At 38.9% G+C, this 22,610-nt stretch overlaps 1 non-coding gene across 1 annotated transcript; it reads right to left on the bottom strand.

Moving 5' to 3' along the window:
• Window positions 1-1,397: 1,397 nt before the first annotated feature.
• TRNAC-GCA (transfer RNA cysteine (anticodon GCA)) lies at window positions 1,398-1,469 on the bottom strand. The gene has a single exon. It is a non-coding gene; the product is annotated as a tRNA-Cys (tRNA).
• Between the last annotated feature and the right edge of the window lie 21,141 nt (window positions 1,470-22,610).

Below are 22,610 nucleotides of genomic sequence, written 5' to 3'. Positions count from 1 at the left end.
GGGGAAATTTGGACACAGACATGCACACAGAGATTGCCGTGTGAAAATGAAGGCAGAGATTACGGTGATGCAGCAGGCGCTGATGAAGGATAAAGATTGCTGCCAGACCCCCAGAGGCTAGGAGAGAAGAATGCACAGATTTCGCTCTCCCAGCCCTCAAGAGGAACTGATGTGGCTGACACCTTGATCTCTGTTTTCTAGCCTCTAGAACCAAGGGACAAAGGCACCCACTTTTTGGGACTTTATTGTCATTTAAGCCACCCAGTTTCTGGTACTTTGTTACAGCAGCCCTACAAAACTATTAGAAATAAATTATTACCTTAGAAAATAAGTTGTAAATTTATTACATACCACCACAAAGTGATAATCTGCCTATCAATAAGATAGAACGTTTATATAAATTCATAAAGCTAAATTAAGCTGTGAAGGACAACTGTGATATATTTATGCTTCTCGTCTTTGAGGCTGACTTCAGAGGGAGATCCTAATAGAAAGCATGACAAAATTTCAGTTACTTATATCAAAGGGATAAACACTCAAGGTTACATCAATAATTGTAAGACCAGGATGCTTTTCCAAATTTAATTTTTGGTATTTCCCAAGAGTGTTTAATATCTCCTTTAAATTTTTAGTTGCTTTAAAAATGTAGGCATAGTGGGAAGGGCAGAAGAACTTTGGCCTCTCATAGAAATAGTGTATTCTTTCATGCTCTCTAGCATTCAGCTGAAAATGGCCTGAGAGAGTTAATTCACATCCCAGATGCCAAACTTACTCCCTGGGAGTAAATGACTCATTGACTGGACAAGGTCATTCATCATTTTAACCATTAAAATAACATTTTATATTGTCAAGTGCTACGTGGTTTCTCAATTCTTAAAATCCCCTGGTGAAATAAAGGGGATGACAAACAAATTATGTCTGATTTACAGAGCGGGGAACTGGGACTCAGGCAAGAGACAAAGCCATCGTTGGTAAGGACTGTCCCGGAAGGCAGGCGCTGTGGCTTGGGTCTTTGTTTATCATGTAGAGAGCAAACACAAACCTAAGGGATAGTAACTATACCTGAAACGCTTTCATTTCTTGAAACTCTACTCCCCACCCAAGCTGATTCTTGGCAGCAGCCATCTGTCAAAGAAGCAAAAGGTACAGAGAAAGTTAAGCACAAATTATGCAGTGTGTTAGAATCTAAACGAAACACACTGTAACTTAAAGTCTACTTCCCAAAACAGCGTCCAGGGAACTAAGGACACTTTACTGTTGTTCAGTCGCTCTTCTTCCCTTCGCTCAGTCGTGTCGACTCTTTGCGACCCCATGGACAGTAATCTACCAGGCGCCGCCCATGGGATTTTCCAGGCAAGAATACTGGAGTGGGCTGCCATTTCCTTCTCCAGGTGATCTTCCCAAGCCAGGGATCGAACCCGGGTCTCCTGCATTGCAGACAGACGCTTTACCGGCTGAGCCACCAGGGAAGCCCGCTAAGGCAGTCGCTAAAGAATGGCAAATTCTTTGAGACCCCATGAGCGAGCTGCAGCACACCAGCCTCCCCTGTCCTTCAATATCTTCCAGAGTTTTCTCAGATTCATGGGCACAGTGTGCCACTATTTTGACAGGTGAATCCAACTAAAAGTATCAGTGGTAACATGACAAGGGGGCCAAGAGAGACAAAGCTTCAGAAAAAAAGTACAAAGAACAAGTATTCAACTTCTTACTATAATTTAATCTAGAAGTTCATATTAATTTGAAAAAAAAATCACTGTTTCCACTTTGTCACTTAATAGTGAGGTCATAAAACCATTCAACTTCAGCTTCTTCAGCGTTACTGGTTGGGGCATAGACTTGGATTACTGTGATAGTGAATGGTTTGACTTTGAAACAAACAGAGATCATTCTGTCGTTTTTGAGATTGTACCCAAGTACTGCATTTTGGACTCTTTTGTTGACCATGATGGCTACTCCATTTCTTTTAAGGGATTCCTGCCCACAGTAGTAGATATAATGGTCATCTGAGTTAAATTCACCCATTCCAGTCCATTTTAGTTCGCTGATTCCTAGAATGTTGACGTTCACTCTTGCCATCTCCTGTTTGACCATTTCCAATTTGCCTTGATTCATGGACCTAACATTCCAGGTTCCTATGCAATATTGCTCTTTACAGCATCGGACCTTGCTTCTATCACCAGTCACACCCACAACTGGGTATTGTTTTTGCTTTGGCTCCATCCCTTCATTCTTTCTGGAGTTATTTCTCCACTGATCTCCAGTAGCATATTGGGCACCTACCGACCTGGGGAGTTCCTCTTTCAGTATCCTATCATTTTGCCTTTTCATACTGTTCATGGCTTTCTCATGGCAAGAAAACTGAAGTGGTTTTCCATTCCCTTCTCCAGTGGACCACATTCTGTCAGACCTCTCCACCATGACCCACCCATCTTGGGTGGCCCCACATGGCATGGCTTAGTTTCACTGAGTTAGACAAGGCTGTGGTCCATGTGATTAGATTGGCTTTTTTATGTGATTATGATTTCAGTGTGTCTGCCCTCTGATGCCCTCTCCCAAATCCATTCTAAAGGAGATCAGTCCTGGGTGTTCTTTGGAAGGACTGATGCTAAAGCTGAAACTCCAATATGTTGGCCACCTCATGCAAAGAGTTGACTCATTGGAAAAGACTCTGATGCTGGGAAGGATTGGGGGCAGGAGGAAAAGGGAATGAAAGAGGATGAGATGGCTGGATGGCATCAAGATCAGGGCAGCTGGCTGATTTTCAAATTTCTGAAGTTGAATATTGGACATTTCATGTCTGCTTCAAACTGAATCCTAAAATGCAAGCAGTCAGTGCAGAAGTGATTTGATGTAGTTTAATGTTTCTTGCCTTTATTTTATAAAGTTTGAAATGTTCTCACCCATTTCGCTGCTGCCAATCAGAGATCCAGCATTGCCCTGATGTCCCACTGAATCTAAAATCAATGGCCGTGCTGCCTGTTTTTAGAGAACATGATTGCTCTTTGAAAGCAAGCTCTGGGTAAAGATGACCCTTCTGAGTTTGATCAATTTTTACCACAATAAGGCAGAAAAGTTAAGAATCAGTGTGATGATCTATTTAGATGTCACTCAGGTCTAGAGCTCTTCTGGCATAAAGACTTATAGATAGAAATTACAAATTGGGGGTGACAAGTGTGGAAACAGCTGCCACAGATGTATAACACAGAGCATACCAATATTTATTTCAGTGATTTTACAATTCAAGAAATGAATACATAATTAGACCCAATTGTATGATCCAAACCACACTCTTTAACATAATCATAGAATTTCTTGTTTGGTGGTTAGATCATAGTATCTCCTGAGTTTAATAACTTTCCAGCAGACCAAGCAAATAAATTAGCATTATATGCTCTCACATGGAATAAATAAGGGAAAGTTCTCAGATGCTCTTTCATCTGAATTTTAAGATAAAATTCCATTACAAATATTTGGGGAAAAGTTTATACTTTAATGAGAAATAAAACTTAAAATGAATGTACACAATCCATTTGGTGGGGAATTTTTTTATTCTTTTATTGTTAAAATTCACAGCATAAAATTGACCATTTGAACTACTTTATACAGTTCAGTGGCATTTTACTAATGAATATGTGCAATAAATAAATAAAGTAAATATGTAAATAGATATACTATTCCCAGTGTTATGAAACCATCACCACTTTCTCATTCCAGAACAATTTCATTACCACAAAAGGAAACTCCATATCCGTTCATGAGTCACTACCCATTCCTCCCTACCCACAAACCCTGGAAGACTACTACCAGTTTGTCTGTTCTTGAATATTTCATATAAACAGAATCATACTGAACATGGCCTTTTGTGTCTGGTGCTTTGGGTCTAACTTTTCACTTAGCATAAGGTTTCTAAGGATATACATGTTATATATTATATCAGTGCTTCAGTCCTTTTTATGGCTAGATAGTATTCTATTGTGTAGATATACCACACTTTGCTTATCCATTTATAAGTTGATCAACATCTGGTTTGCTTATATCTTTTTGACTATTCTGAATAGTGCTGATATGAATATCCATGTATAAGTTTTTATTTGAACGTCTGTTTTTAATTCTTTAGAGGATTTCCCTAGGAATGGGATAGCTGGGTCACGTGGCCATGCCATAGGGGACTGCAAAGCCGCAGTTTTCCAGTCACAGCACTGTTTTACATACTCAATGGCAGTATACGGGCATTCCAGTTTCTCCATGTTTTTGCAATATTATCGACTACTTTTCTTGTTATTTTTATAGTCATCTTACTGGATATGAGGTGGTATCTTATTGTTTTGATTTGCATCTCTCACATGAAAAATGATGTTGAGTATCTTCCATGTGCTTCTTGACCATTTATGAATCTTCTTTGGAGAAATCTCTAAGTACTTTACAAAATCTTTAACTGAGTTGTCTTTTGTTGTTGAGTAGTAAGGTTGTTTACATATTGTGGATACTACATCCTCTCTCTCTCTCTCTCTCTCTCTCTATATATATATAATTTACAAATATTTTCTCCCATTATGTGGGTTGCCTTTTCACTTTTTTGAAAGCATCATTTGTACAAATGTTTAATTTTTATGAAGTCCAATACATATTTAAACTTTGTTGCCTGTGTTTTTGGTATCATATCTAAAAAAATATTGCACACCCACGGTTATGAAGATTTACTTCTGTTTTGTCCTAAGAGTTTTTTTTTTTTTTCCCTTAACTGTAGTATAGTTGATTTACAATGTTGCTGCCAATCTCTCCTGTATAACAAAGTAACTAGTTGTGTGTGTGTGTGTGTGTGTGTGTGTGTGTGTGTATTCTTTTCCATTCTGGTTTATCACAGGAATATAGTTCCCTGAATATATAATAGTTCCCTGTGCTATAGTTTAGCTCTGGCACTTAGTTTTTTGCTCCATTTTGTTGTAATTTTTGTATATGGTAGGAGGGAAGGGTCTAATTTAATCTTTAGCATGTATTTATTCACCTGTCCTAGTATCATTTATTAAAGACACTATTCTTTCCCCACTGAACTGTTCTGGCATCTTTGTCAAAATAAACTGATCATAGATATATTGACTTATTCTCAATTATATTCCATTAATCTAATATACAATATTTGTTTTTCTCTTTCTGACTTACTTCACTTTGTATGACAGACTCTAGGTCCATCCACTTCACTATAAATGACCAGATTCTGTCCCTTTTATGGCTGAGTAATAATCCATTGTATATATGCACCACAACTTTTTTATCCATTCATCTGTCAATGGACATTTAGGTAGCTTCTATTCTATGTCCTAGTTATTGTAAATAATGCTACAATGAACACTGGGTTGCATGTATCTTTTTGAATTTTTGGTTTGCTCCAGGTATATGCCCATGAGTGGAATTGCTGGGTCATATGGTAGTTCTATTTTTAGTTTTTTAAAGAACCTCCATACCGTTCCCCATAGTGACTGTATCAATTTACATTCCTGCCAACACTGCAAGAGGATTCTCTTTTCTCCACAACCTCTCCAGCATTTCCTGTTCATAGATTTTTTGATGATGGTTATTCTGTTTTGAACTGTGGTGTTGGAGAAGACTCTTGAGAGTCCTTTGGACTCCAAGGAGATCCAACCAGTCCATCCTAAAGCAGATCAGTCCTGGGTGTTCATTGGAGGGACTGATTTTGGAGCTGAAACTCCAATACTTTGGCTACCTGATGCGGAGAGCTGACTCATTTGAAAAGACCCTGATGCTGGGAAGACTGAGGTCCGGAGGAGAAGGGGATGACAGAGGATGAGATGGTTGGATGGCATCACTGACACAATGGACATGGGTTTGGATGGACTCCAGGAATTGGTGATGGACAGGGAGGCCTGGTGGGCTGCCGTTCATGGGGTTGCAAAGAGTCAGACTCAACTTAGCAACTGAACTGAACTGATTCTAACAAGTGTGAGATTATATCTTATTTTAAGTTTTATTTACATTTCTCTAATAACTAGTGATGTTGAGCATCTTTTCATGTGCCTCTTAGCCATCTGTATGTGTTCTTTGGACCAATGTCTATTTAGGTATTCCTCCTTTTTTTGATTGGGTCATACGTTGTTTGATATTGAGTTGCATGAGCTATTTGTATATTTTACAGATTAATCCCTTGTTACCTGCTTCATTTGCCAATATTTTCTCCCATTCTAAGGGCTGTCTTTTTGTCTTATTTATGGTTTCCTTTGCTGTTCATAAGCTTACAAGTTAAATTAGGTCCCATTTGTTTATTTTTATTTTCATTCCTCTAGAAGGTGGGTCAAAAATCTTGCTGTGGTTTATGTCAAAAAGTGTTACTCTTGTTTTCCTCTATGAGTTTTGTTATGTTTGGTTTGACATTTGGTCTTTAATTAATTTTGAGTTTATTTTTGTATATAGTGGATATACTTAGTGTTTTAATTCATTCTTTTACATGCAGCTATCCAGTTTTCCAATGAGTCAACTCTTCACATGAGGTGGCCAAAGTACTGGAGTTTCAGCTTTAGCCTCATTCCTTCCAAAGAACACCCAGGGCTGATCTCCTTTATAACTGAACTGACCCAGTTTTCCCAGTACCACTAATTAAATAAACTTTTCTCCATTGTGTATTCTTACCATTTTTTCATTGATTGATTGACCACAGGTACATGGGTTTATTTCTGGGCTTTCTACCCTGTTCCTTTGATCTGTACATATTTCTGTTTTTGTTTTAGTAGTATACTCTTTTGATGGCTGTAGTTTTGTGGAATAGTCTGAAGTTAGGGATCCTGATTCCTCCAGCTCCATTTTTCTTTCTCAGTATTACTTGGGTAATTTGGGGTCTTTTGTGTTCCATGCAAATTATTTTAAAAAGTTTGTCTAGTTCTGTGAATATCTCCATTCTAAGAAATATAGATCAATAGTACAGGATAGAAAGCCTACAGATAAACCCATACACTTTTGGTCACCTAATCAATGACAAAGGGGGTGAGAATATACAATGGAGAAAAGACAGTCTCTTTAATAAGTGGTACTGGGAAAACTGGATAGCTGCATGTAAAAGAATGAAATAGAGATGATCAGATGATTTTTATTCTTTAATTTGTTAATATGGTGTATCATACTGATTGATTTACATTTATTGAAGAATCCTTGCATCCCTGGAATAAATCCCACTTGATCATGGCATATGATCTTTTTAATATGTGTTTGAATTCTGTCTTCTAATATTTTATTGAGAATTTTTGTGTCTATGCTCATCAGTGATATTGGTCTGTAATTTTCTTTTTTTGTGATATCTTTGTCTGGTTTTATTACCAGGATGATGGTGGCCTCATAGAACAAGTTTGGGAGTGTTCTTTCTTCTACAGTGTTTTGGAAGAGATGTATAGGTGTTAGCTCTTCTTTAAATATTTGATAGAATTTGCTTATGAAGTCATCTGGTCCTGGACTTTTGTTTGTTGGAAGATTTTAAATTATAGTTTAAATTTCATGACTTGTGATTGGTCTATATGTATTTTCTATGTCTTCCTGGTCTAGTCTTGGAAAGTTGTACCTTTCTAAGTATTTGTCTATTTCTTATAGGTTGTGCATTTTATTGGCATATAGTTACTTGCAGTATTCTCTTATGATCCTCTGTATTTCTGTGGTATCAGCTGTAATTTCTCCTTTTTCATTTCTAATTTTATTGGTTTGAATCCTCTTTCTTAATGAGTCTGGGTAAAGTTTTATCAGTTTTATCTTAAATAATCAACTTTAAGTTTTATTGATCTTTGCTGTTTTTATTTCTATTTACTTCTCCTTTGATCTTTATGATGTTTTCCCTTCTACTAATTCTGTTTCTTTTTTGATATTGTTGCTGTCCCTCTTTCTCTAGTCGCTTTATTTGTAAGGGTAGATTGTTTATTTGAAAGTTTTGTTTCTTGAGGTGAGATTGAATTGATGTAAACTTCCCTCTTAGAATTGTTTTTATCACATCCCATAGGTTTTGGGTCACTGTGTTTCCATTGCCATGGCTTCTATTTATTTTTTATTCCCTCTGATTTCCTCAGTAATCTCTTGGTTATTTAGTAGCATACTGTTTAGCCTCCAAGTGTTTGTGTTTTTTATAGTTTTTCCTGTAATTGATTTCTAATCTCACAGTGTGATTGGAAAAGATGCTCATTATAATCAACTTTCTTAAACTTACTGATGCTTGATTTGTGACAAAGATGTGATCCTGGAGAATGTTCCATGTGTACTTGAGAAGGAAGTTATTCTGAGGCTTTCAGGTGGGATGTCCCAGTATTGATTAAGTCTACCTGGTTTATTGTGTCATTTAAAGTTTGTGTTTCCTTATTTATTTTGTTCCTGGATGGTCTGTCCATTGGTGAAAATGGGGTGTTAAAACCCTCTCTTATTGTGTTAGTATTGATTTCCCCTTTTATGGCCATTAGCATTTGCCTTATATATTAAGGTGCTCCTTATTGGGTGCACCATACTTTTTTTGGATGATTGTAGGTTTTAGTAAGTTTTGGGATTACAAAGTGTGAGTGTTTCAACTTTGTTCTTCTTTTCCAAGATGGGTTTGAGTATTTGCACTCTCATGCAATTCCATATGAATTTTAGAATCTTTTCTGTTTAAAAAAAGTCATTTAAATTTTGATAGAGATTGCACTAATCTATATGTTGCTTTGGGGAATAATTCCATTTTAACAATATCATATCTTCGAACCCATGAACATGCAATGTCTTTCCATTTACTTAAGTCATCTTTAATATTTTTAACAACATTTTATAGTTTTTAATATACCAGTCTTGTACCTCCTTGGTGAAATGTATTCCTAAATATTTCAATCTTTTTTTATGCTATTATAAATGGAATTGTTTTCTTAATTTCCTTTTTGGAATGTTCATTGATATATATATATATATATATATATATATATATATATATACACACACACACACACAACTGATTTTTGCATGTCAGTCTTGTATCCTCTGACTTTGCTGAATTCATTTCATAAAACTATGTTCTATGTTATACTTACTAGTCAAAAACAGACTAGGGAATGCCTGAAAATCTTAGGCACAATAAGTTACTTTAGAAAAACCATTACATGTTAAAAAAGAAAAAAAAATAATAGCACTATACTCATCATAATTGTATTTTAATTAATATTATGGTTTATATACCTCTTCTACAGAAGACTAGTGAATTTAAAATAAAACCCTCTGAATGTGACCAGACCAACTAATTTTTCTTGCTTTCAGAAAGACTATTTGTCTTCTTCTTCTGGAACCCCTATGATTCGAATGTTGTAGCGTTTAATATTGTCCTGGAGGTCTCTGAGATTGTCCTCATTTCTTTTAATTCGTTTTTCTTTTATCCTCTCTGATTCATTTATTTCTACCATTCTATCTTCTAATTCACTAATCCTGTCTTCTGCCTCTGTTATTCTACTATTTGTTGCCTCCAGAGTGTTTTTAATTTCACTTATTGCATTATTCATTATATATTGACTCTTTTTTATTTCTTCTAGGTCCTTGTTAAACCTTTCTTGCATCTTCTCAATCCTTGTCTCCAGGCTATTTATCTGTGATTCCATTTTAGTTTCAAGATTTTGGATCAATTTCACTATCATTATTCGGAATTCTTTATCAGGTAGATTCCCTATCTCTTCCTCTTTTGTTTGGTTTAGTGGGCATTTATCCTGTTCCTTTATCTGCTGAGTATTCCTCTGTCTCTTCATCTTGTTTAAATTGCTAAGTTTGGGGTGTCCTTTCTGTATTCTGGCAGTTTGTGGAGTTCTCTTTATTGTGGCGTTTCCTCACTGTGTGTGGGTTTGTACAGGTGGCTTGTCAAGGTTTCCTGGTTAGGGAAGCTTGTGTCGGTGTTCTGGTGGGTGGAGCTGTATTTCTTCTCTCTGGAGTGCAATGAAATGTCCAGTAATGAGTTATGAGATGTCTATAGTTTTGGGGTGACTTTGGGCAGCCTGTATCTTGAAGCTCAGGGCTGTGTTCCTTTGTTGCTGGAGAATTTGCTTGGTATGTCTTGCCCTGGAACTTATTGGCCCTTGTGTGGTGCTTGGTTTCAGTGTCGGTATGGAGGCATTTGATGAGCTCCTGTCAATGAATGTTCCTTGGAGTCAGGAGTTCCCTGGAGTCAGGGTTTGGACTTAAGTCTCCTGCTTCCGATTATCGGTCTTATTTTTACAGTAGTTTCAAAACTTCTCCTTCTATACAGCACCATTAATAAAACGTCTACATTAAAGATGATAAGTTTCTCTACAGTGAGGGTCACTCAGAGAGGTTCACAGGGTTACATGGAGAAGAGAAGAGGGAGGAGGGAGTTAGAGGTGACCCAAATGAGATGAGGTGAATCAATAGTGGAGAGAGCGGGCTAGCCAGTAGTCACTTCCTTATGTGCACTCCACAACTGGACCACTCAGAGATGTTCACGGGGTTATACAGAGAAGAGAAGGAGGAAGGTAACAGAGGTGGCCAGAAGGATAAAAGGGGGGAATGAAAAGGAGGGAGACAGATCCAGCCAGTAATCAGTTCCCTAAGTGTTCTCCACCGTCTGGAACACACAGAAATTCACAGAGTTAAAGGAAACTATTAGCAAGGTGAAAAGACAGCCTTCAGAATGGGAGAAAATAATAGCAAATGAAGCAACCGACAAACAACTAATCTCAAAAATATACAAGCAACTCCTACAGCTCAACTCCAGAAAAATAAACGACCCAATCAAAAAATGGGCCAAAGAACTAAATAGACATTTCTCCAAAAAAGACATACAGATGGCTAACAAACACATGAAAAGATGCTCAACATCACTCATTATCAGAGAAATGCAAATCAAAACCACCATGAGGTACCATTTCACACCAGTCAGAATGGCTGCGATCCAAAAGTCTACAAATAATCAATGCTGGAGAGGGTGTGGAGAAAAGGGAACCCTCTTACACTGTTGGTGGGAATGCAAACTAGTACAGCCACTATGGAGAACAGTGTGGAGATTCCTTAAAAAACTGGAAATAGAACTGCCTTATGATCCAGCAACCCCACTGCTGGGCATACACACTGAGGAAACCAGGAGGGAAAGAGACACGTGTACCCCAATGTTCATCGCAGCACTGTTTATAATAGCCAAGACATGGAAGCAACCTAGATGTCCATCAGCAGATGAATGGATAAGAAAGCTGTGGTACATATACACAATGGAGTATTACTCAGCCATTAAAAAGAATACATTTGAATCAGTTCTAATGAGGTGGATGAAACTGGAGCCTATTATACAGAGTGAAGTAAGCCAGAAGGAAAAACATAAATACAGTATACTAACGCATATATATGGAATTTAGAAAGATGGTAACAATAACCCGGTGTACGAGACAGCAAAAGAGACACTGATGTATAGAACAGTCTTATGGACTCTGTGGGAGAGGGAGAGGGTGGGAAGATTTGGGAGAATGGCAATGAAACATGTAAAATACCATGTAGGAAACGAGTTGCCAGTCCAGGTTCGATGCATGATGCTGGATGCTTGCGGCTGGTGCACTGGGACGGCCCAGAGGGATGGTATGGGGAGGGAGGAGGGAGGAGGGTTCGGGATGGGGAACACATGTATACCTGTGGCGGATTCATTTTGATATTTGGCAAAACTAATACAATTATGTAAAGTTTAAAAATAAAATAAAATTAGAGAAAAAAAAAAAAGACTATTTATGTTAACAAAACATTGTTTGTCTTGTGAGTAAATAATAAACCTGTCAGCCCCAAACCTATAAACCACTGAAGAAAGCAAAGATGAACCTAGGAGCTAAGCAAAATAAATTTTTAAAGAAATGGTGGTGAGATATAAAAACATGTTTTAACAGTTAAGACTCAGATATATTTCTTGGGCACTTGAGTTCTGCTGAGGTCACAGGTCCTGTCTATTGGTAAAAAGTTCACAGTATTTGCAGACAGGTTTAAACCAGAGCATCAGAAAGTCTGCCACTACAAAGAAAATGAGCACACAAAATTTATGTCATAGAAAGTTGAGTGAATTTAAAGCAAAAGGGATTTATGAAAAATTAAAAATCTTAGCAATGATAAGAGAGAAGAGACTAAGTGGCACAGAAAAAATTTAGCCAGAGATAATTATGTGATTGAAAGGGTGGGGCTAAGAACTTCACTCTCCATCTATAAAGAAAAAGATAGTGATACTGATAGTGAAGTCCCTCTGTCCTGTCTCAAGAAAAAGAGGTGAAGCAGAAATAGGTTGGCTCAGGAATGGAATCAATCACAAACCAAAACTGAAGGAGCTAGATAGTTTATGGCCAAATACAGGGACAAAAACCTGGGAAGAATCAGATTTCACATTAAGAGCTTAATGAACAAAGTAAGTAATTTGCTGAGAGCTTAAGCAGTGGAATTATCAACCAGTAACATCCCTATCTAAGGTATAGTAGAACCTGAGCTCTCTAGGCAAAGTGTGAAGTGACTGGCTGAAAATATTTTAAGGCAAGTAAAACATGATACATTTTTATGGCATCAAGGACATGACATTTGAAATAATTTTGTTTTAAAGTCCCAGCTTAAATTCCCCAGAGTGGTAGCAGTAAGAGGTGATCAGTGACAAAATAACAGTGAGTTGCTCTTTAGAGTTTGCTTCAAGTCTGCTTTATCATGCTGATCTAATAGTGTTTGAAAGCTCAGGTCAGCATCCATCAGTGTAAGAAAGCATTTAGCATTCAAAATTTCACAGAGTGCTCATATGAACATAGAGAAGAACCCTGCCTCCAGCAAGGTCAACATGTGAATATACTGGTTATCTTGAAGCCAGATCTCTAAATTAGTGTGTGGTTATTTCCTTTATGAAATAAAGCATCTTTCGTTTATAGAAGTTTTAAATATGACATCTCTTATCTCATAATTAAAATTGTTCCAATTAAAAAGATTATGTAGAGACTATTAAGAGTATCTTTTACAAGAGAAATTCATGGGGACATTCATTCTTCCACGTAATGGGCACTGTAATGCGGTGCCCAGGTTCCTTTCAGTGAAGGACTTGCCACCTCAGCTGCAGGAAGTGCTGTTGGTAAACAGCTTTGAACTGTCAGCCCCTTCAGGGGATAGACTCAGCTGCAGAGCCACCCTGCACAAGGTCACACTCATTTCAGGAGTGGCCCAGTCCAGTGACTGATGTGCATAGGAGTACAAAGGCCAGCTGCCTTTGCCCATTAGCAGAATTCTGAAAGCCCATTCTCTCTCCAAAGCACTCCTGCTGAGTTGACTAGAGCTGCTGTAGGGCTCAGATCGCAGTTTAACTTCTTCTGGGTAACCCTGCTTCCTCTCCCTCCCTCCCTTAAGTGTTGATCACAAGGATCCTTAAAAGACATTCTGCACAGAGACTGTATCCCAAGGAGTCCCATTTCTAACTTAGAAGACACATCAAACATGTATATAAACAAAATGCATCCAGATTGCAAAAAATTACAGATTACAGAAAATTTGTAAAGAAAAATGTGTCCAGGTTGTTGAAATACATACATTATTTTAAGAGATAACAGAGATAATAGAGTATTGACAGAAAATGTTAAAAAAAAAAAAACACACACACACAGAAGTACTTAAATAATACCAAATAGAAAATTAAGGTTGAAGCTAACACGGATACATAGTGGTTAAAGGGAGAGTGTGTGAATATTCCATAAATGATATGCTTTTCCTTTTTTTTTAATGAATATTACTGGAAATTAAAAAAGAAAAAGATGTCGTTCTCCTCCTATCCATTAGAAAATAGAATTCACCTACACTTTATTTTTGGTGGCCAAAATAAGGATTATTAATAAACTGAAAAGGACAAAAAGAATGGAAAATTAGAAGAGAGAAAGTAAATTTCTATAATTTGCAGTATTATCTATGGTTCTCTTTTCCAGTTTCATTTTCAACACTACTTTGTACACAGAATTTTTTTTTTTAATTTCCTAAAATTAAAATCTGATATTGCAAATAGATTTCTGTTGACTTTCATCACAAATATTTGTTTTTGCCTCCAGCAGCACATTTTAACCTATAATTGAAAGGTTAAACACTAGATTCATTCTTACATAACCTAAGTATCTAAATCTAAATTTCAAGTTGTGATTCATTCATACTGTGTTAGCTTACTAAGGCTGCCAGAACAAAGCACCACAATCTGGGTCACCTAGACAAAGTCTTTTTGCCTGGTTCTGCAGGCTAAAGTTCGAGATCAAGATGTTAGCAGTGTTGATTCTTTCTGTGGGAAAATCTACTCCAAGCCTCTCTCCTAGCTTCTAGTAGCTTTCTGGCAATCTTCAGTGTTCATATTTTCTGCTGGATCACTCTGATTTCTGTTTTATCTTCACATGGGGCTCTCTCTATGTGTATTCACACAGAGAGAAAAGTCTTCCCTTTATAAGGACAGAGTCATATTGGATTAATCTGTCTTAACTTAAATATCAGTAAATATCCTATTTCCAAATAAAGTCACATTTACAGCTGCTGGGAGTCAGATATCAACATCTTTTTGGAGGACACAATTCAACTATATACATATGAAATATTTTTTTTCCTTATGTTCAAGTAAGTTACAAATTCTAGTAAGATATGTATTTTGAAGATGGCTTAATACTTCTGATAACATTGTTATAATATTTTCCCTGAGCAAAAAGAGAAAAACCATACTTTGTTTTCTTACATCTCATTTTATCATCAATCTGGCATGGGCAGAATTTATCTTAGTAAATCAATGTGTATTAACCAATCAACCTTTACATGCAAAACATTTTTGCTATGCTCTTTGGGTGATATGAAGATATATAAGTTGAGGACTTTGCTTTTTTAAAGTTTGTAACTTCATATTTACATGTAATTTCATGGTGGTGGTGCTTCAGTTGCTAAGTCATGTCTGACTCTTGTGACCCCATGGACTGTAGCCTGCCAGGCTCCTCTATTCATGGGATTCTCCAGGCAAGAATACTGGTGTGGGTGGCCATTTCCTTCTCCAGTGTAATTTCATAATTACATATAAATAAATTACTGATGCAATGAATGTGAACTTGGGCAAACTCCGGGAGATGATGAAGACAGGGAGGCCTGGTGTGCTGCTGTCCATGTGTCACAAAGAATTGGACACAACTGGGCAACTGAACAACAACAATTTCATATTTATAAAAATATCAAGGGTACAAAGACATTTCAATCTGAAAACTTTACTGCAGAATTTGGTTTATACTCAGAGCTGGAAGTTGTGAAAAGTCCTTGAATGTTGTAATTCTGTGAATTTATACCACCAGTTACATGGAGAATGACTATAATAGAACAAGAACTTTTCAATTGATACAGGAAATTTAAAGCATTTTTATTGCTGAGTAAAACAATGATTCAATACACTAAAGTTACGATTGGTAGTTAACTTGTTACAGGATCAGCAGCTTATGTTTCATTTGACATTCATGAAAAATTATCCTTGAATATTAATTGAATGACTTCAGTTGAGAATGAACAGCTTCAGGTACAGGATCTGGAAAGTAATCTTTTATTTGCTTAAAAATTGGTTTTGCGACCCGTTAGCAAACAGCATACAATATATTATCATTCTGACATAAAATTCTGATTAATGCTATATTCAACTTCCTTGTCTCTGCTGCTGCTGCTAAGTCACTTCAGTCGTGTCCGACTCTGTGCGACTCCATAGAAGGCCTCCCACCAGGCTCCCCCATCCCTGGGATTCTCCAGGCAAGAACATTAGAGTGGGTCACCATTTCCTTCTCCAATGCATGAAACTGAAAGTGAAAGTGAAGTCGCTCAGTGGTGTCCGACCCTCAGTGACCCCATGGACTGCAGCTTTCCAGGCTCCTCCATCCAGAATAAAAATTTAGGCAAGAACGAACTGTTCTCTAAGAAGATGGTTTTACATGTCACGTTCCATATAATTGAGTGGGTAACAGGCAGGAAGGCCAGGGGTCTCCAAACGGAGGAAATAGGCTGCAAGTATCAGACATTTTTTCTCTCTCTTAAGTGGCAGGAGGAAACAAACTACAAATGTTAGATATTTTCCCCTTCTGTATACAAATTTAAAAAGAGGTTTCTTTTAAAATTCTGTGTTGCCATTAGGACACCTGGTTCCACCTGAACTTAACCTTTCTCAAACCTTGAGCTAACCAATGCGTTTTTCTTATGGAAAGTTTTCCTTAAGCTATGTTAAAAAACTATGTATTTACCCTAGACTCTGTCTTCAAGTCCATTAGCCTAAGACTCAGAACTGACTTGACAAACCAGTATGTTTTACTCATGCAAAATATTCTCTTAAACTATGTTAATGTGACTCTGTTTGCTTGGAAACCTACCTTTCTTCAAGATTCATGTCAATCATTTTATGGCCTGGGACAATTCACTTTGTGCCAATGTTATCTCAAAATTCATGTAGTGGGTAAAGGGGCTGGAGCCAGTCTCTGTGTTTTGAGACATTTCCTTCCTTTAATTTCCAGACTGTTCAGTTCAGTTCAGTTTAGTTCAGTCGCTCAGTCTTGTCCGACTCTTTGCGACCCCATGAATCGCAGCACGCCAGGCCTCCCTGTCCATCACCAACTCCCGGAGTTCACTCAGACTCATGTCCATCGAGTCAGTGATGCCATCCAGCCATCTCATCCTCTGTCGTCCCCTTCTCCTCCTGCCCCCAATCCCTCCCAGCATCAGAGTCTTTTCCAATGAGTCAACTCTTCGCATGAGGTGGCCAAAGTCCTGGAGTTTCAGCTTTAGCATCAGTCCTTCCAAAGAAATCCCAGGGCTGATCTCCTTCAGAATGGACTGGTTGGATCTCCTTGCAGTCCAAGGGACTCTCAAGAGTCTTCTCTGGCTAAACACTAGCAGGTGGGCACTCTTTCTGCACCCTTCTGATGTCTATGTCAGAAGCTTTTTCTATCTTTTTTACACTTTAATAAAACTTTATTACACAAAAGCTCTTGAGTGATCAAGCCTTGTCACTGGCCCCAGATTGAAGGACTGAATTCCTCTCCTCCAGAGGCTAAGAAAGAATCCCGGCATCTTTCATGGCTCAGCAAAAACCTTTCATAATCCTATAGGTTACACAGATCCCTGTTCACCCTCAAAGCAGTTTATAAGATTAAGTTAAAAATGAGATAATTTGTATTTTTGGAATAGTGTCTCTCTTTTTCCAAATCATTTAACAGTAAGATTTAATACATTTAGCCACAGGGAGAGAGACAAGCTTCAGTAAAGAATTTATGCCTCCCTCATGATATCATCTGCTAAGAATAATGTTAAATCCTACTTCAGATCTTTGATTGTAGAGAAAATTGTATGTATAGCCACCAAGGTAAACTGAAGACAATTCATGAATAGGACCTATATCACAGAAAGATAAAATCATAATCCACAGAGTATATATCATTGTGGATATCTGAATTATCTAGATAGCTAAGGTATAACCTTTTAAATACTATCAATTAAAAATTTTTAAATTATTTTTAATGGACACATTTCCTTCAACAAATCTGAACGTCCCTGTCATGTTAAGCAGAAGATGAGCAATGAAACTTTCTTGACACCATAGCCATTATTATTTAATATTTGTTATTTAATAGAGCAAAATATGATTTTAGACCAGATGTATAATGAAGAGATTTAGTCCTGAGGGGGCCCTGATGAAGACATGAGCCCTGAATTTTCTTTCTTGACTTCAGTCTTCTTTTTAATCATCGGTTGTGTCATTATAAAAGCTGCTTGTGAAAGATTAATTGGTACCTCCTCATGATTTGATGTTACCTTCTTTTATGTGGTTTTCTCATTGTTCAGAAAATTATATTCTTCATTGTATTAATCTCCATCACTCAAATTTTATCTCCCAACTGAGTATCATTGGCTCAAAAACTGTCCCTCAAATCTCTGTATCCTTTCTTTTATAGTAAGTATCTTACTTTCCAAAGAGCATAAAGGAAACATATGCCTTATCATTTTAAGAATTAGTTTTAAAAATTTAGAGTTAGCTTACTATAAATTCAATAAATACATACAAGAGAGAAACCTACAGACAAGACTCTTAAGATTCTCTTAGTGTTTGACATTTATTAGAATTCTAGGTATTAGTAATATTAAAGACCACACATAACCTACATAAATAAATATTATATTCAGTATTTCTGAGTATAAGTTTACAAATCAGAGAACCTTTTAAATCTTGAGTTTTATAGGTAAAACTTAGTTTAAACTGTACTATGTCTCCATATATATGTTGTTTTATATATATATATAGTTTCATATATAGGGAAATTATTTTTAATGGCCACATTTCCTTCAACCTATCTGCATTTCCCTGTCATGTTTTAAATATACACATACACACACACACACACACACACACACATACATACATATACATGCATACATACAGTGCAATGAACACTGTAGGGGTTCAGTTCAGTTCAGTCACTCAGTCGTGTCCGACTCTTTGCGACCCATGAATCTCAGCACACCAGGCCTCCCTGTCCATCACCAACTCCCGGACTTCACCCAAACTCATGTGCATCGAGTCAGTGATGCCATCCAGCCATCTCGTCCTCTGTCGTCCCCTTCTCTTCCTGCCCCCAATCCCTCCCAGCATCAGGGTCTTTTCCAATGAGTCAACTCTTCGCATGAGGTAGCCAAAGTACTGGAGTTTCAGCTTTAGCATCAGTCCTTCCAAAGAACACCCAGGACTGGTCTCCTTTAGGATGGACTGGTTGGATCTCCTTGCAGTCCAAGGGACTCTCAAGAGTCTTCTCCAACACCACAGTTCAAAAGCATCAATTCTGCAGTGCTCAGCTTTCTTCACAGTCCAACTCTCACATCCATACATGACCACAGGAAAAACCATAGCCTTGACTAGACGGACTGCCGGGGTCCAGCCTCGGCTGATCCAGGGAGTTTGAAGCGGGGACGGCGTCGGCGAGGATCAGGATACAATAGCTTCAATTAGATATTAATTAGAGATGTAAGGAGTAATAGAATGAGGATAGCTCAGTAGGAAAATTCAGTGGAGAAAAGAGGCTGAGTAGCTTGGTTTACGTGGGAGACCAATAAAATTTCAAGACAAGAAGGTTGCACCACTTACGTAGGCCGCAGGCGTCCTTCTGTTCTCCCGAAGGAGAGGAGACACTGAGGCCTCCCTGGTCGGATCTTAGAAGCCCAGGCAAAATTAGTAAGCTTGGTGGGTTCCGCGCTCCAGATGGAGACTCAGCCAGAATGAGAGAGAGAGAGAGACATGGGGAGACCAGTATTTCGAGAAACTGATCCCAATTCTTTATTTCCCATGGTCTACTTTTATACACTGAGATGTTATGCAAAAGTCACGCAGGGTCAGCAGTCCTGACTTTTATCAAAGTCAGGTGCTTCATACAAATGTATACAGAGGTCTTAGGGGTGTTACATCATCTTCTGGCCAGGGGGACCCGCTGACAATTTATGACCTTCTCCTTGTGACAGCGGTCAGTCAACCAGGACACTTATTTCTCCAGGGGTGATTATTCTCAAAACAGATACCACTAAAATAAAGTTACATTCCTATAGGGTGAGGGTATAGTGGGTTTTAGTTAAGGAAAGAATTTACTTAGCTTAAGGTCTAACGTGATTTATATCAAAGGTTAGTACTTATTTCTTCTATATTAATGTGTGTAAGGGCAGGGGATGTGGAGACTTAGCAACAAACATTGGCTCAACAAATGAAAAACCCTTCACCAATACAATTTCTAATCAACCCATTATACTTATATTAATAGTTTTCTAACTTTTCTAAGGAACCTGTTTTTAGAAGGTTTAAAGCATCTCGTGCCTCTCACAGTTGGGAGGCTGTGAGCAATCACATGTGGCCAGACAAGCCTGTCAGGCAGGCTAGAGAACCTTCAGAGGAGTTTGTAGGTTAAAACACTCTTGTCACGCCCAGGAGTTTTTATTAACTGGAGCTCTAGGTTAACTCCTTCTCCGAAAGAGGTGGTGGGGGACAGCCCCCCGTAAAGTCAGAGGTGTAGGTGAGAGCACAAAGTAGTAAAGTAGGCAGGCTCTGGTTATGGGGGTAGATGCTCGAGGATGTCCAGGGGGACTCCTGAGGCTCGATCCCGCCTTTGCGTATGTCGAGCCTCCTTCCTCATGACCTTTGCCACGGGCGGAGTACCTCACTCTGGCCCCCAACAACGGACCTTTGTTGGCAAAGTATTATCTCTGTTTTTTAATATGCTATCTCGGTTGGTCATTACTTTCCTTCCAAGGAGTAAGCATCTTTTAATTTCATGGCTGCAATCACCACCTGCAGTGATTTTGGAGTCCCAAAAAATAAAGTCTGACACTGTTTCCACATGTCTTTCCCATGAAGTGATGGGACCAGATACCATGATCTTCGTTTTCTGAATGTTGAGCTTTAAGCCAACTTTTTCACTCTCCTCTTGCACTTTCATCAAGAGGCTTTTACTTCCTCTTCACTTTCTGCCATAAGGATGGTGTCATCTGCATATCTGAGGTTATTGATATTTCTCCTGGCAATCTTGATTCCAGCTGGTGCTTCTTCCAGCCCAGCGTTTCTCATGATGTACTCTGCATATAAGTTAATAAGCAGGGTGACAATATACAGCCTTGATGTACTCCTTTTCCTATTTGGAACCAGTCTGTTCTTCCATGTCCAGTTCTAACTGTTGCTTCCTGACCTGCATAGAGGTTAGCATTGGGAGGACGCTCAGGGACCACCAGAAACTGGTGGGAAAATATTTGTCCATCCCAGCAACAAAGAAGTGCTCAGGTGAATCTTTTTGTAATTGTTTTCCTGTAGCAACCAAAATGGTACAGGTTTGGGATGAGAAGGCTCTGGAGAAAGAGGTCAGGACAAAGTAGGTAGTCCCTTTGTCAAACAAGAAATTCTCTGACCTACCTGCCACATCCAGTTGCACCCTTGGCTCCAGTCCCATGATGGTTATCTGTGACAGGAAGGCTGGCTGGGAGCGGGCCACTTCAGTCCTGTTGAACCATTGTGTGGGAAGACTTGGCTCTTGACCTTGAGGCTCTTTGGTCCCCAGGGCAGAGTGCTGCCCAATGTCCCAGCTGATGGCAATTGTAGGAAGCCATTTTCAGAGACTTGTCATGGTTTGGACATTCTGGCCCAATGTCCTGCTTGTCTAAGATTAGGCATTTGCCTTGTGCCTTGTCCTTCAAGGACTCACGGTTACCATAGGGCTTCCCTGGAGAGTGGCCAACAGCTTTATGCCTTTTCTCTTTCCTTTTTTCCCTTTTCTGGGCCTTGGCCTCCCTCTCCTTTTCTCTATTATAAAAGGTATTGGTGGCTGTCTGAACCATCTCATCTAAAGAGGCATCAGGGTCCTGCTGCTGTAGCTGTTGTAACTTTATCCCTATGTCTGATGCACACTGGGACAGGAATTTGTCCATTAAAATCACCTGTCCATTGTAAGAGCCTAAGTCCAGATTGGTAAACTCTTGGAGGGCCTCTTTTAGTCTTTCCAGAAAGGCAATGGGGTTCTTATTGGGCTCCTGAGTTATTGCTGAGACCAGGCACAGTCCGACAACTAATAGGCTTCCTTCTATTTCCATGGGTGGACTTCCTTAGGGGTGAATCTTTCTGAAGCTTATCCTACCCACTACTGTTGCAACATGAGAGCCAAGTATCCCTGGGTCAGGGTGCGGATCCCCAGGCAGGCTGACGCATGACAGCCTCCTAGAGATCGAATCCCTGGGCAGGTTAAGGCAGGTCAGCCTCCTGAGAATTGGGGCCCTGGGCAGGTCAAGGCATGTCGAACTTCTGGGACCCTTGGACTGGCAGGTTGAGCCACGACAAACTTCTGAGAACCAGATCTCTAGGCAACTCGAGGTAGGTTGACCTCCTGGAACACCTGGACTGAAGTTGGGCACCTCCAAGGTCTCCAGCATGACCAATGCTGGGTAGGATGAAAGGGTTGTAATCTTCACTCATTGCCAGTTTGTCCACTGCAGATGGGAATAAGTATCATGATGTAACGAAATTCAAGCCTGTGCCCTCAGACTGGGACACCTGGTGAAAAAGCCATAAGCCTTATCCACTTATTAATCTGATGGAATGTAAGTCACTGATTTTCCTCCCTTCAGTTCAGTTTAGTCACTCAGTCATGCCCGAATCTTTGCAACCCCATGAATTGTAGCATGCCAGGCCTCCCTGTCCATCACCAACTCCCAGAGTTCACTCAACTCAGGTCCATTGAGTCAGTGATGCCATCCAGCCATCTCATCCTCTGCCGTCCCCTTCTCCTCCTGCCCCCAATCCCTCCCAGCATCAGGGTCTTTTACAATGAGTCAACTCTTCGCATGAGGTAGCCAAAGTACTGGAGTTTCAGCTTTAGCATCATTGCTTGAAAAGAACACCCAGGACTGATCTCCTTCAGAATGGACCAGTTGGATCTCCTTGCAGTCCAAGGGACTCTCAAGAGTCTTCTCCAACAGCACAGATCAAAAGCATCAATTCTTCGGCGCTCAGCTTTCTTCACAGTCCAACTCTCACATCCATACATGACCACTGGTAAAACCATAGCCTTGACTAGACGAATCTTTATTGGCAAAGTAATGTCTCTGCTTTTCAATAT

Source organism: Bos javanicus, chromosome 6 (genome assembly GCF_032452875.1).
Source record: "Bos javanicus breed banteng chromosome 6, ARS-OSU_banteng_1.0, whole genome shotgun sequence".
NCBI lineage: Eukaryota > Metazoa > Chordata > Mammalia > Artiodactyla > Bovidae > Bos > Bos javanicus.
Note: the sequence above shows the minus strand (reverse complement) of the source record. Positions and strands in the feature narration are given on the sequence as shown.